Here is a 418-nt window from a genome sequence, read left to right as displayed (position 1 = left end):
TATTTTTTTTTGGTTTATTATAGATATTAATATATTATTATATTTAAATATTATAAGATATATATATAAATAATTTTTATAATTATATATATATTAATATATATTTTAAAATATATATAATTTTTAAAAAATACACACACAACACCAAACAAACACATATATATATGTAGTATTATATGATATTTTGAAAAAACCCAAAACACACACCACTCGCATGTATGTATTTTAAAAATTAAAATAATTTATATATATATATATTATATATCTATATATTTTAAAATTATAAAAAATTATGTAATAATATTTTAAAAAAAAAATATTTTAAAATTAATAGAATATATATTATATATATATATTATTGTAGTATGTATGTATACATTACCTTGCTGTCTCAAATTTTGATGTGTGGTGCTTTTGT

This window comes from Penaeus monodon, chromosome 24 (genome assembly GCF_015228065.2).
Source record: "Penaeus monodon isolate SGIC_2016 chromosome 24, NSTDA_Pmon_1, whole genome shotgun sequence".
NCBI lineage: Eukaryota > Metazoa > Arthropoda > Malacostraca > Decapoda > Penaeidae > Penaeus > Penaeus monodon.
Note: the sequence above shows the minus strand (reverse complement) of the source record.